This window comes from Arachis hypogaea, chromosome 13 (assembly GCF_003086295.3).
Source record: "Arachis hypogaea cultivar Tifrunner chromosome 13, arahy.Tifrunner.gnm2.J5K5, whole genome shotgun sequence".
Taxonomy (NCBI): Eukaryota; Viridiplantae; Streptophyta; class Magnoliopsida; order Fabales; family Fabaceae; genus Arachis; species Arachis hypogaea.
In genome coordinates this window covers 90,778,486-90,792,504 of record NC_092048.1, presented here as the reverse complement: position 1 = coordinate 90,792,504, position 14,019 = coordinate 90,778,486, and the positions used below count along the sequence as shown (strand labels likewise).

Below are 14,019 nucleotides of genomic sequence, written 5' to 3'. Positions count from 1 at the left end.
TAGAATTTGTATTTTCTTGGTGATATTCCCAGCCACCATTAGAGGTTGGTGATGGTGGGTGATATCCTGAAAAATTTTGTTTGACTGCAAGATGAGTTGAACTCCATTTGTATTTTGCAAAACACAACACCATTGAAAATAGAAATTCATGTCACAGAGACAGAATTTCTTAGTGAGGCAAAAACACAAACACCTTGGTTTCAGTTTAAAACAGAGAACAAAAACAAAAAAAATGCTTGATCTAGACTTCTCACCCACTTAATCATTGTTGATCTAAATCAATCCCCGGCAACGGCGCCAAAAACTTGATGTGTATTTTCGAAAAACGAAAAACGAATCCCAAACACATAAAACTAACCGGCAAGTGCACCGGGTCGCATCAAGTAGTAAAACTCACGTGAGTGAGGTCGATCCCACAGGGATTGATGGATCAAGCAACTTTAGTGGGTGATTAGTTTAGTCAAGCTAACATTGATGTGAATTGTGTGAAACTTAAAGCAACAAAATGTAAATGACAAGGAATTTAAAGTTGCAGAAAGTAAATTGGACAGAAACTTAAAGAGCAAGAAATGTAAATTGGCAAAATCTTAAATGACAAGAAATGTAAATTGCATGAAATTAAAGGGGAGTGGGTGCTGGAAATTAAAGAAAGCAATAGATCAAGCAACTGAAAATGTAAATTGCAGGAAGAATAAATCGAACTGGGTGCTGGGAGCAATATAAACAGAGAAGCAAATTGGAAGCAATGCAACAGAAAGTAAAATTTCTTAAAGACTTTAAAGACAGAAAGACTATGCTTAATTTGTAGCAATTTAAAAGAAGATTGAAGATCTCAGGAGTGGAAGAGACTAGAAAACAAGTCTAGATCTCAAATCCTTCCTTGATCCAACAAGAACAATTGCAAGAGAAATTAAAGAAAAGTAAATTGCAGAAGCCAAGAGAAGGTGAAGCAGTAAACAGGAATGGAAATTCAATTGTGCAGAGAAAGTAAACAAGAAAATTCTCAAGATGAGATTGAAACAGAATTTCTTCAATTCTCAACTCAAGATTCAAGACAAGAATGAAAACTAAGAGAGAGCTCTCTAATGGAGCTCCCCTGTACTCTCTGATGGGACTCCCCTCTCTAAAATGAAAATGATGCCTTTTTATAGGCTTTTACAAACATGACAAATGAAAATAAAAATTGAAAAGCAAATTATAAAGAAATTGAAATTCCTAATCAAATTGTTTCTTGTGCCTTTGAGTGATGATAATGGGCTTTGCGTGCTTTGGATTTGGGTTGAAGATGGCCTTTGTTGATTGCTCTTGGAGTTGGAGAGAAACCCATTGTGAACCGGGCCAAGAATCATAAAAGCTTGAGTAAAAGTTTGAGGCAAGCTTTTACTCAAACTTTTTATACCAGCTGCCCTCATTTTGCTGCTATCAACGTTTGGGCTAAATTTTGAGGTCAAACTTTTAGCCAAACGTTGAGTCTCCTTGCATGCCTTGTGGTGCTACTTTGTCCTCTTGTCAACGTTGCCAATTTTATGCCCACTATAGACTATTATATATGGTTGGAAAGCTCTGAATGTCATCTTTCTAACCCAATTGGAATCACCTCAATTGGACATCTACAACTCAAGTTATGCTCCTTTGAAGAGGACAGGGTCGCTGGCTTTGGTGCCCAACGTTTGAGGTAAAGTTTGCCTCAAACGTGGTCGAAAACGCCAGTTTTGGAGGCTCAAACGTATTGTCCATCCCATACTATTATATATTGTTGGAAAGCTCTGTATGTCTACTTTCCAATGCCGTTGGAAGCACATCATTTGGAGCTCTACAGCTCGAGTTATACGCCGTCGAAGGTGCAGAGGTCAGTTGGCCTCATTGCAGGTTGCCACCATGTTCGTTTATGTACATTGCGGGGCAATTTTCTCCCTCAATTCTAGTGTCCACCATGCAGTGCCATATATGCTTGGAAAGCTCTCGATTCCTACTTTCCATTGCTTTTTGAATCACCTCATTTGGAGCTCTGTAGCTCAAGTTATTCCTGTTGGAAGTATACCCCTTTAGGCTGTTGTGGTGTGTGGCGCCAATGTTTGCCAAAAAGCTTGAGGCAAACATTGGCGCAAGCTTTTCTCCTCCAAGGTGTTGTTTTTGTGATGCCAACGTTTGCCAAAATGTTTGAGGCAAACGTTGGCTCAAGCTTTTCTCCCAAAAGTTGAGCTAAAGTTTGAGGCAAACTTTGGCTCAAGCTTTTTGTTCTCTCTTGCTCCTAGCCATTTCTTCTTTCTTCAACCTTCTTCAAAACTCTTTTCACCTATCATCATTCAACCAAACACATCAAAGCTTTGCTCAAAATCATGAGTTTGTTATTCTTTCATAATATATGACAATTATAGCATAAAATCTCATGAAATTGCATTAATTCATCCATGGTTGATTGAATCAAAGGAAACATGAAAATCTACCCAATTGGCTTGCTTATGGCTCAAGAAAGTGCATAAAACCTATTGAAAACAAATGAAAAATCATAGAAAAACATGACATGTTGGCATGTCATCACTCCTCCCTGCCATAGCTTCATAACCTCTTTCTGTACCACTTCCTTCATGATTGGGTTCAGCCTTCTTTGATATTGAATGGATGGTTTGGCATCATCTTCCAACAGTATCTTATGCATGCATATGGCTTAACTGATTCCCTTCAAGTCAGCAAGGGTCCATCCAATGGCATCCTTATGCTTCCGCAATACTTGCAGTAGTTTATCCTCTTGATCTTGACTGAGGGATGAGTTTATGATGACCGGGTAGCTTTCATTCTTTCCTAGGTATGCATATTTGAGAGTGGGTGGCAGTGCTTTGAGCTCAAGTTTGGGTGCCTTTATCTTTTCATTCTCTTCCTCTAGTGCACCTTGTATGCGAATCTCTGTTGTTGCAACCTCTTCACTCGATGTAGACTCCTCCTCTATTAACCTTTCAGGCTCTTCTTCTTCAAAACTCTCCTGCACTTTCTCTTCAAGTGAGTCCAACCTCATACATTCTCCCAATTGTTCTGGTGGGTAACTCATGGCCTTGAACACATTGAATGTCATCTTTTCATTGTGCACTCTCAGGGTGAGATCACCTTTTTGGACATCAATGACAGCTCCAGCAGTGGCCAAGAACGGCCTTCTCAGGATGATGGAGGTCTTGGTTTCCTTCTGCATGTCCAGCACTACAAAATCTACCGGGAATATGAAGTCTCCCACTTTCACCAGCAAATTCTCAACTACGCCATGAGGGAATTTGAATGATCGGTCTGCCAGTTGTAAGGCCATTTTTGTTGGTTTAGCCTCCTCGATCTTCATCTTCCTCATCATAGCTACTGATATTAAATTGATGCTGGCTCCTAAGTCACAAAGAGCCTTCTCCACCGTGATTTCCCCTATAATACAAGGGATCTGCCGGGATCCTTAAATTTCTGGGGCAGTTTGTGCTGAATGATAGCACTACATTCTTCGGTTAGTATCACAGTCTCGTTGTTCTTCCAGCTTCTCTTCTTAGTCATTAGCTCCTTTAAAAACTTGGCGTAGAGTGGCATTTGTTTTATTGCTTCAGAAAATGGTATGTTGATTTGTAGTTTCTTGAAGATTTCCAAAAATCTCAAAAACTGGTTGTCATCCCCCTTTTTCTTCAATTTCTGAGGGTATGAAACTCTTGGGACGTCCAGCTTTGGCATCCCTTCTTCTTTTTGCAAACTCAAAGTGGAAGCTTGAGCTCCATCTTGCTTTTCTCCCTTTTCATTTGAGCCCTCTTCTTGTGGTTTCTGGGAGAATTCCTTCAGTTCCTTCCCACTCCTAAGGGTGATAGCTTGACACTCCTCCCTTTTGTGTGAGTCAGTATCACTACGAAGGTTGTGGCTAGAAATCTGCTTGAATAGGTAGCCAATTTGTGTCTCAAGTTTCTTGATGGCAGCATCTTGATTCTGCATATTGGACTGCACTTCCTCTCAGAATGCTTTACTGTCTTGGATCTCTTGGCATATGCCTTCAAGTAAGTTTTCAATCCTTGAGAGTCTGTCATTAGATGATGGTGGATTGGGATTAGAGGTAGAAGGATGAGGAGTGTTATTTTGGTTTTGATATGGATGTGGAGAGGTGTTGTTATGGTGGTGTTGATATGTTCTCTGTGTGAATTGTTGGTGAGTTGCATTGTTGTTGGGGTTGTGACGTTTCTAATCTTGGCTTTGATCTTGTTGATTTCCCCATCCAAAGTTTGGGTGATTCCTCCAACCAGGGTTGTAGGTCTTGGATTATGGGTCATGATTTTGTCTAGGTGAATTCCCAATGTAGTTGGCTTGCTCCTGCTCACTCTCTGCCTCTGCATTCACTCCCTCTTGGGTGGTTGATGAGGTGGTGATTGCTGCTACTTGGTTCCTCTCCATCTTCTTGGTGAGGTCAGCTAATTGCTTAGTAATGAGCTTGTTTTGGGCCAGCAGAGCATCTACATTGTTTAGCTCCATCACTCCTCTAGTGTTCCCTCTTTCGGAGGCATAGAAGTAGTCATTCTCTGCTACAGTTTCAATGACATCTATGGCCTCCTCAATGGTCTTCTTCTTGTTCAGAGATCCCCCGGATGAGTGGTCTACTGCTTTCTTTGATTCATAAGAAAGGCCTTCATAGAAAATGTGTAGCTGCACCCATTCATTGAACATATCTGGTGGACACCTCCTTGTTAGGTCCTTAAACCTCTCCCATGCTTCATATAGAGTCTCACCATCCTGCTGCCTGAAAGTTTGAACCTCAGGTCTCAGCCTGTTGATTATTTGAGGAGGATAGAATCTGGCTAAAAATTTGTTCACCACATCTTCACAGGTTGTCAAACTCTCCTTAGGAAAGGATTCCAGCCATTTAGATGCCTTATCCTTGAGTGAGAAAGGGAACAAAAGTAGTCTATAGGTGTCAGGATGAACACCATTAGACTTCACAGTATCCCATATCCTCAGGAAGGTGGTTAGATGTTGATCGGGGTCTTATTGGACGCCTCCTCCGAATGAACAGTTGTTCTGAATAAGGGTGATGAGCTGTGGTTTTAGTTCAAAGTTGTTGGCATGTATGGTTGGCTTTTGAATGCTACTCCCACAGTTTCCTGGGTTTGGGTTGATGTAGGAGCCTAGAACTCTTCTCTCTTGCCTAGCATGATTTGCTAGACCTTCTCTGCCATGGTTGTGAGCCTCTTCTTCATGAATATTCTCCATATTCTTCTCCATGTCTAGTTCAAAGTACTCTTCCTCTTCCTCAGCACCCACTACTCTTTTTCCTCTTACTTCCCTCCTTAATCTAAGGAAGATCCTCTCAGGTTCAGAATCAAAGGAAGTTAAAGCCCTGCTTCTCCTCCCTGTCATACAACCAACAAGGTACAAGCAAGGAAACAGATCCAGAAAGTATTATCTTAGAATTACTGTTAGTGTGAGTGATGCAATATATCAAACAGTTAGTGGGTTAGTGAACTGAATTGTAAATAAAAAAAAAAAATAAATGAAAAAGTAGGGGGAAGGGAAGAAATTAACTAAAACTGAAAGTGAATTAACTCAACAGAAATTTAAATCAAACAAAAGAAAAATGCTCAATCTAGTTATCCTCCAATTTAATCATTGTTGATTCAAAATCAATCCCCGGCAACAGCGCCATAAACTTGATACGCACAAAACTTGTCTCTCAACAAATTTTCTTCGGCAAGTGTACCGAATTTGTCGTCAAGTAAAAACTCACAATAGAGTGAGGTCGAATCCCACAGAGATTGATTGATCAAGCAACTTTAATTAGAGGAATGTTCTAGTTGAGCGAACCAGAATTTGATTTGAGATTTGCAGAAAATTAAATGGCGGGAGAGTAAATAGCAGTAACAGTAAATGCTAGAAATAAAGAGCTGAATGTAAATGGCGGAAAGTAAATTGCAGAATCTTAAACGGGAATGGGGTAATTGCTCATAAAAGTAAATGGCAGAAATTAAAGAGAATGGGTAAGATCAGAAACGGGGAGTTCATTGGGCTCAGGAGATGTTGCATTCTCTAGATCAAGTTCAGTTTCATCTCTTCCTCAATCAATGCATTCATTGATCTCCTTGGCAATCTTAAGTGATCGAATTCCAATTTCTTGGTAATTCAATCTCTCATATCTTGATCAATAGCCAATTCCTTGGTCAATTGCTCATGAGAAGAGATGAAGTATGGTCACTGATTATACCACATGCATTTCCCAAATCAAGTGTTGGTAGGATTATAGTCACATATCCATCCAAACCCAATTTGGTCCAGCTTGAGAAAGCATTTCTAGCATGATCTCTTCATTCCTCTTTCAAGGTTCAGAAGAGATCCAAGTATGAATAGCTTCTTTTCCAAGATAACTACCCAATTGGATGAAGATCAAAAGGTTTCTAGTAAAATCAAGAGAAAAGATAGAAGAAGGAGAATGAAAACTAATATTGATCCATCAAATTACAACAGAGCTCCCTAACCTAATGAAAGGGGTTTAGTTGTTCATAGCTCTGGAAAATGAAAACCAAGATGGAGAATACATGATGAAAGTAAAACTAGAAGTGCAGAGAAAGTAAAATACAGAGAGTAGTTCTATGCCAAAGGCTCCCTAAAGTTTCCAACTCTCTAACTAATTCAAAGCTACTCCTATATATACTACTCTTCTCATCTTCTAGTGGGCTCTTCAAGTCTTAGGTATGGGCCTCTGAATCTTGAGTTTGAAGCAGTTATCCTTTTTATTGGGCTTAGCTTTGCTTGCAGAGAGAAAAGGTGAAGTAGGAAGGGACTTTGACTTAGGACGTTAGTGGTGTCAACGTTAAGTGAAAGTGTGGGTTCGAGAACGTTAGTGACAATCACCTTTTTCACTAACGTTCCTAACCCAAATATGATTACGTTGACTTCAACGTTAGTGGCACTAACGTGACCACTAACGTTGCCTCTTGGTCCTTCGCACACGTTATTGGGACTTACCTTTCCCAATAATGTGGAGAGTCCTTCCTTGTCCTTACGTTAGAGTCCACGTTAACTAGGTTAACGTGGCTTCTAACGTAGTAGTGCCAATTCTTCGAGAACGTTAATGACACTTACCTTTGTCACTAACGTTCCAATGTGCCCCTTTCCCACGTTAACTAGGTTAACATGGCTTCTAACGTAGTAATGCTAGCCATCCCCAACGTTAGTGACAAAGGTGAGTGTCACTAACGTTGGCTCATCATCTCTTTATCCACATTAGCTTCCACGTTAACTAAGTTAACGTGGGAGTTAACGTTGCTCATGGTGGCTCTTGGTGGTTCACCCCAACGTTAGTGACAAAGGTAAGTGTCACTAACGTTGGCTATCAATTGCTCTCTCCACGTTAGCTTCCATGTTAACTAAGTTAACGTGGGAGTTAACGTGGCTTATGGAGGCTTGGCCAACGTTAGTGACAAAGGTGAATGTCACTAACGTTGGCTTCTCTTTTGCTTCTTAACATTAGAGTCCACGTTAACTAAGTTAACGTGGCAACTAACGTGCCCAATTATGAGCTTGGTCCAACATTAGTGACAAAGGAGAGTGTCACTAACGTTGGCCTTGTTGTCTTCTTCCATGTTAGAGTTCACGTTTAACTTAGTTAACGTGACTCTTAACGTGGGCTTATGATGGCTTCGAGGGCGTTATTGGCGATTACCTTTCTCATTAACTTTGCAAGTTAGCACCCATTCCACGTTAGAGGTCACGTTAGTGGGACTAACATGACTGCTAACGTGGTTCTTCTTTGCTTCCTTTATCCTGAAATTAAGCAACAAAGTGCATCAAAGTTCTAGTCCAAGTCATGAGTCATGCATCATCCAATTTGTCATATAATTCATGCAAAATTCTCATGAAATCATGTAAAGTGCATAATGTATGCTTGAATCAAGATGTAAGTGAATATCTACCCAAAACTAGCTTATTTTCTAAGAAAATGCATGAAACTACCTTAAAAATAGTAAAGAAAAGGTCAGTAAAACTGGCCAAAATGCCCTGGCATCATGAGGTAGGTGGGGTTTTATGAAGGATGGATGTGAGTGGTGAAGAAAATGGTAGGATTTGATAGGTGAGGGGTTTTTTTTTTGGGGAAGAGGTATTGAGGTGATTGGTGAATGGGTGAAGAGGAGAGAGAGAGGTGGGGTAGGTGGGGATCCTGTGGGGTCTACAGATCCTGAGGTGTCAAGGATTTCTCATCCCTGCACTATGTGGCGTGTAAAACGCCCCTTGCTGCCAATCCTGCCATTTAACGCCAGCTTCTTGCCCATTCTTGGTATTAAACGCCAGTCTGGTGCCCATTTCTGGCGTTAAACGCCCATAATGGTGCCAGACTGGGTGTTTAACGCCCATTCTGCTACCCTTACTGGCGTTTAAACGCCAGTAAGTTTCTCTTCCAGGGTGTTCTGTTTTTCATTCTGTTTTTCCTTCTGTTTTTGCTTTTTCAATTGTTTTTGTGACTTCTCATGATCATCAACCTACAGAAAACATAAAATAACAAAAGAAAATAGAAATCTAACATAGATAAGTAAAGATTTGGTTGCCTCCCAACAAGCACTTCTTTAATGTCAATAGCTTGACAATAGGCTCTCATGGAGCCTTACAGATGTTTAGAGAAATGTTGGAACCTCCCAACACCAAACTTAGAGTTTGACTGTGGGGGCTCTGTTTGACTCTGTATTGAGAGAAGTTCTTCATGCTTCCTCTCCATGGTGACAGAGGGATATCTTTGAGCTTTAAACACAAGGGAGTTTTCATTCACTTGAATGATCAATTCTCCTCTGTCAACATCAATCACAGCTTTTGCTATGGCTAGGAAGGGTCTGCCAAGGATGATGGATTCATCCATACACTTCCCAGTCTCTAGGATTATGAAATTAGCAGGGATGTAATGGCCTTCAACTTTTACCAAGACATCCTCTACAAGTCCATAAGCCTGTTTCTTTGAATTGTCTGCCATCTCCAGTGAGATTCTTGCAGCTTGTACCGTAATGATCCCTAGCTTCTCTATTACAGAGAGAGGCATGAGGTTTATACTTGACCCTAGGTCACATAGAGCTTTCTCAAAGGTCATGGTGCTATAGTACAAGGTATTAAGAATTTTCCAGGGTCTTGTCTCTTCAGAGGTAATTTCTGCCTAGTCAAGTCATCCAGTTCTTTGATGAGCAATGGAGGTTCATCCTCCCAAGTCTCATTACCAAACAACTTGGCATTTAGCTTCATGATTGCTCCAAGGTACTTAGCAACTTGCTCTTCAGTAACATCTTCATCCTCTTCAGAGGAGGAATACTCATCAGAGCTCATGAATGGCAGAAGTAAATTCAATAGAATCTCTATGGTCTCAGTCTGAGCCTCAGATTCTCATGGTTCCTCATTAGGGAACTCCATGGAGGTCAGTGGACGTCCATTGAGGTCTTCCTTAGTGGAGATCACTGCCTCTTCCTCCTCTCCAGGTTCGGCCATGTGAGACGTGTTTATGGCCTTGCACTCTCTCTTTGGATTCTCTTCTGTATTGCTTGGGAGAGTACTAGGAGGGAGTTCAGTAATTTTCTTACTCAGTTGACCCACTTGTGCCTCCAAATTTCTAATGGAGGACATTGTTTCAGTCATGAAACTTTGAGTGGTTTTGATTAGATCAGAGACAATGGTTGCTAAGTCAGAGTGGCTCTACTTAGAATTCTCTGTCTGTTGCTGAGAAGATGATGGAAAAGGCTTGCTATTGCTAAACCTGTTTCTTCCACCATTACTGTTGTTGAAACCTTGTTGAGGTCTCTGTTGATCCTTCCATGAGAGATTTGGATGATTTCTCCATGAAGGATCATAGGTGTTTCCATAGGGTTCTCCCATGTAATTCACCTCTTCCATTGTTGGGTTCTCAGGATCATAAACTTCTTCTTCAGAGGAAGCTTCCTTAGTACTGTCAGTTGCTGGTTGCATTCTAGACAGACTCTGAGAAATCATATTGACTTGTTGGGTCAATATTTTATTCTGAGCCAATATGGCATTCAGAGTATCAATCTCAAGAACTTCTTTCTTCTGAGTTGTCCCATTATTCACAGGATTTCTTTCAGAAGTGTACATGAATTGGTTATTTGCAACCATTTCAATGAGTTCCTGAGCTTCTGCAGGCATCTTCTTCAGATGAAGAGATCCTTTAGTAGAGCTATCCAATGACATCTTGGATAGTTCAGACAGACCATCGTAGAAAATACCTATGATGCTCCATTCAGAAAGCATGTCAGAAGGGCATCTTCTGATCAATTGCTTGTATCTTTCCCAAGCTTCATAGAGGGACTCACCTTCCTTCTGTCTGAAGGTTTGGACTTCCACTCTAAGCTTGCTCAATTTTTGAGGTGGAAAGAACTTTGCCAAGAAGGCATTGACTAGCTTTTTCCTAGAGTTCAGGCTTTCTTTAGGTTGTGAATCCAACCATGTCCTAGCTCTGTCTCTTACAGCAAAAGGAAAAAGTATAAGTCTGTAGACTTCAGGGTCAACCCCATTGGTCTTGACAGTGTCACAGATTTGCAAGAATTCAGCTAAGAACTGATGAGGATCATCCAATGGAAGTCCATGAAACTTGCAATTCTGTTGCATTAGAGAAACTAATTGAGGCTTAAGCTCTAAGTTGTTTGCTCCAATGGCAGGGATTGAGATGCTTCTCCCATAGAAGTCGGGAGTAGGTGCAGTAAAGTCACCAAGCACCTTCCTTGCATTATTGGCATTGTTGTTTTCGGCTGCCATGGCTTCTTCTTCTTTGAAAAGCTCTGTTAGGCCTTCTAAAGAGAATTGTGCTTTAGCTTCTCTTAGCTTTCTCTTTAAGGTCCTTTCAGGTTCAGGATCAGCTTGAACAAGTATGCCTTTATCTTTGCTCCTGCTCATATGAAAGAGAAGAGAACAAGAAAGTAGAGAATCCTCTATGTCACAGTATAGAGATTTCTTGAGGTGTCAGAGGAAAAGAAGAATAGAAGGAGGAGGTAGAGAGAGGAGAATTCGAACTTATTAAGAGGAATAGAGTTTGAATTGTACCTTGAGGAGGAGTGTTAGTCCCTTAAATAGAAAGATGTGAGAAGAGGGGAAGAATTTTCGAAAATTAAAGTAAAAGATTTTGAAATAATTAAAAGAAAATTTTGAAAATTTGATTGATGATTTTCAAAAATTAAGATTGGGAAAGAAATTAAGTGATTTTTGAAAAAGATTTTGAAATTGGAAATAAAAAAGATATGATTGAGAGTTAATTTTGAAAAAGATGTGATTGAGAAGATATGATTGAGAAGATATGATTGAAGATCAAATTAAAAAGAGAAAGTTTTAAAATTAAAGTTTGATTACTTGACTAACAAGAAATTAAAAGATATGATTCTTAAAATTTTAAAATTTGATCCTTTCTTAATAGGCAAGTAACAACTTGAAAATTTTTGAAATAAATCATTAATTTTCGAAAATAGTAATAAATAAAAAAATAGAAAGAAATTAATTTTGAAGAGATATGATTGAAAAAATATGATTTGAAAAATATTTGATTTTGAAAAATTATGAAGATTTGAAAAAAATTTGAATTAAAAACAAAATCTTCCCTCTAGTGTCATCCTGGCGTTAAACGCCCAGAATGGCATCCATTCTGGCATTTAACGCCCAAAATCCTACCTTTTTGGGCGTTAAATGCCCAGCCAGGTACCCTGGCTGGCGTTTAAACGCCAATTTTCCTTCTTCACTGGGTGTTTTGAACGCCCAGCTTTTTCCGTTTGATTCCTCTGCTGAATGTTCTGAATCTTCAATTCTCTGTATTATTGACTTGAAAAGACACAATTTTGAAAATATTTTTGGATTTTTAATGATGAGAAACAATAAAAATTTTAACTAAGATCAAATAAACAATGCATGCAAGACATCAAACTTAAATATTTTCATATAAGAGACACTAACAAATTGAGAATGCATATGAGAAACAACAAAACACACAAAACAAGAGAATTTAAAGATCAGAGCAATGAAATCATCAAGAACATCTTGAAGATCAATGAAGAACATAATGCATATATTCAAAAAATGCAAGAAGAATGCAATTGACACCAAACTTAAAAATTGATACTAGACTCAAACAAGAAACATAAAATATTTTTGATTTTTATGATTTTATAAATTTTTTTGTTATTTTCGAAACTTATATGGAAAAGAAAATAAAGGGAATCAAAACTTTTAATAAGAATTCCAGGAATCATGCAATGTTAGTCTAAAGCTTCAGTCTACAAAGATTAGACATGTTTGGCCAAGCTTCAGCAGGACATTACATTCAGCAGCTAAATTGATGAGAATCAATCAGCTTTTGTGATGATAAGAACATCACCTTGAAACTCTAGAATCCATTCTTAAAAATTCTGAAAAGTACCTAATCTAAGCAACAAGATGAACCGTCAGTTGTCCAAACTCGAACAATCCCCGGCAACGACGCCAAAAACTTGGTGCACGAAATTGTGATCATCAACAATGGCGCCAAAGGACTTGGAGCTCTTAAACATGAATCACACTTTGTCACAATTCTGCACAACTAACCAGCAAGTGCACTGGGTCGTCCAAGTAATACCTTACGTGAGTAAGGGTCGATCCCACGGAGACTGTTGGCTTGAAGCAAGCTATGGTCACCTTGTAGATCTCAGTCAGGCAAATTCAGATGGTGATGGAGAATTGATAATTAAAATACAAATAAAACATAAAATAAAGATAGAGATACTTATGTAATTCTTTGGTTGGAATTTCAGATAAGCGTATGAAGATGCTTTGTTCCTCCTGAACCTCTGCTTTCCTATTGCCTTCTTCCAATCATTCATACTCCTTTCCATGGCAAGCTTTATGTTGGGCATCACCGTTGTCAATGGCTACTTCCCATCCTCTCAGTGAAAACGTTCCAAATGCGCTGTCACCGCACGGCTAATCATCTGTCGGTTCTCGATCATGTCGGAATAGGATCCATTGATCCTTTTGCGTCTGTCACACGCCCCACAATCGCGAGTTTGAAGCTTGTCACAGTCATCCCTTCCCAGATCCTACTCAGAATACCACAGACAAGGTTTAGACGTTCCGGATCTCAGGAATGACCGCCAATAATTCTAGCCTATACCACGAAGGTTCCAATCTTAGATTAGAAACCCAAGAGATACACATTCAAGCTTGTTTGCATATAGAACGGAAGTGGTTGTCAGTCACGCGTTCATAGGTGAGAATGGTGATGAGTGTCATATAATCATCACATTCATCATGTTCTTGGGTGCGAATGAATATCTTGGAGAAGAAATAGACTTGAGTTGAATAGAAAAACAATAGTAATTGTATTAATTCATGAAGAACAACAGAGCTCCACACCTTAATCTATGGTGTGTAGAAACTCCACCGTTGAAAATACATAAGCACAAGAAATCTAGGCATGGCCATGAGGCCATCCCCCAAACATGAAAAGGTCTATCCAAGTATGAGTAAAAGATGAAAATACAATAGCAAAGGGTCCTATTTATAGAAAACTAGTAGCCTAGGGTTTACAGAAATCAGTAATTAATGCAGAAATCTTCTTCCGGGCCCACTTGGTGTGTGCTTGGGCTGAGCATTGAAGCTTCCATATGTAGAGACTTTTCTTGGAGTTAAACGCCAGCTTTTGTGCCAGTTTGGGCGTTTAACTCCAGCTTTTGTGCCAGTTTTGGAGTTAAACGCCAGAATTCTTGAGCTGACTTGGAATGCCTGTATGGGCCATCAAATCTCAGACAAGGTATGGACTACTATATATTGCTAGAAAGCCCAGGATGTCTACTTTCCAACGAAATTGAGAGCGCGCCAATTGGGCTTCTGTAGCTCCAGAAAATCCACTTTGAGTGCAGGGAGGTCAGAATCCAATAGCATCTGCAGTCCTTTTTCAGCCTCTGAATCAGATTTTTGCTCAGGTCCCTCAATTTCAGCCAGAAAATACCTGAAATCACAGAAAAATACACAAACTCATAGTAAAGTCCAGAAGAGTGATTTTTATTTAAAAACTAATAA

At 39.6% G+C, this 14,019-nt stretch overlaps 2 non-coding genes across 2 annotated transcripts; both read left to right on the top strand.

Moving 5' to 3' along the window:
- Window positions 1-4,666: 4,666 nt before the first annotated feature.
- On the top strand, window positions 4,667-4,773 carry LOC112738970 (small nucleolar RNA R71). Its single transcript, XR_003169914.1, has one exon. It is a non-coding gene; the product is annotated as a small nucleolar RNA R71 (small nucleolar RNA).
- A 5,454-nt stretch (window positions 4,774-10,227) lies between these two features.
- LOC112738941 (small nucleolar RNA R71) lies at window positions 10,228-10,335 on the top strand. The gene has a single exon (XR_003169888.1). It is a non-coding gene; the product is annotated as a small nucleolar RNA R71 (small nucleolar RNA).
- Window positions 10,336-14,019: the final 3,684 nt, after the last annotated feature.